The sequence below is a fragment of the Pundamilia nyererei genome, unplaced genomic scaffold (assembly GCF_000239375.1).
Source record: "Pundamilia nyererei isolate P.nyererei 1_Seehausen unplaced genomic scaffold, PunNye1.0 scaffold01568, whole genome shotgun sequence".
NCBI classification, from domain to species: domain Eukaryota; kingdom Metazoa; phylum Chordata; class Actinopteri; order Cichliformes; family Cichlidae; genus Pundamilia; species Pundamilia nyererei.
Genome location: NW_005188969.1, coordinates 7,008 through 8,270, shown reverse-complemented (window position 1 = coordinate 8,270; position 1,263 = coordinate 7,008).

Genomic DNA, 1,263 nt, shown 5'->3' with positions numbered 1-1,263 from the left:
GGGCGCGTTTCCTTTTAGCCTGGACACCAGACCTACAGCCCCTTCTACACGATCTCCTTAACCTTGTTCTTGCTCCTGGGTTATTATTTGGAGCTAAGAACAGGTACCGGTAGTCGGGAGAGGGAGGAGGGCACACAAACGGCGGAGGGAAAGCTTGGTGGTAGCTCTGCCAGCTGTCAAAAGTTTTTTCCATACATATTTTGATACTCAACAATGTATGTGAACTGTAGATCTGAGTAGCAATTAGACCTTCATGATATATCACAGATGAGATGAGAAGATAAAAAATAATATACTGAAGCAGTCGGCAAAAACACGGAGCAGCAACAGCGGCCAAGCCGAACACAGGCGCCATGTTGCAATTCCTACGAGTTACTGATGCTCGTAGGAATGGGCGTCAGTAACCCTTTTGACTGCTAATAAGTCGAAATTACGAGAAAATAACTCGAAATTTCGAGTTATGGATCCTTTTTTTAGTGACGTAAACTGTCTTCTAGTCTGTGGATGTTCATTACCTGCTGACAGTGAGACAGGGGTGGCCTAAGAGTTGCTTTTCAGAAGTCGCTGCCAACATTTCATCTATAAAATGCATTTCTCTGCTCGTTCGCTATAGTCTGCTGTCGGATTTGTATGCAGGTTATTTTCCTTTTTCAGTTTAACTGGTGATATTCATTCGTGTATTGTAGGTGAATGCGCTGATGCTAGATCATAAATTCCGCAGAGTTAGTAAACTGGCCGTTTTTGTTCAATACTTCCTGTTTCATGTTCAAACCATCAGACAGAAACTCTGCGTTTGTTTTTATGTTCTTCAGCCTGTTGTTCTTGAGGTAATCTGTGATGTGTTTAATGACCTCTGAGGGTCATTTGAAGAGAAACAGAACTTCATCTTTAGAGCATAAGTGGGTTTTTGCCCTCTGTATGCCCGCGGTCAGGCTCTGTTTATTGTAGTATAACACTCATAGGACACGGTGTCCTGCTGCACACACACTGCACACAATGACAGCTGCAGAGTTTGTGTCTGATGTATGAAGTATGAAACACTGTTGGGCTAAAATCTGGTCAGAATGAGTCCAGGTGCAGGTGTGTCAGTTTAGGACCACTGGACTAACATCCAATTGAACACAATATAAAGTGTATTCTGTAGTAACATCCTGGTGTTGCAGCAACAGTCAAACTCAAAATCTCAATTTGAACAAAGTTGGTAAAAAGCTTCAGAAATTAGTAAAATACTAAAAAGTGTCTTGATGCTCAATCATGCAGTAA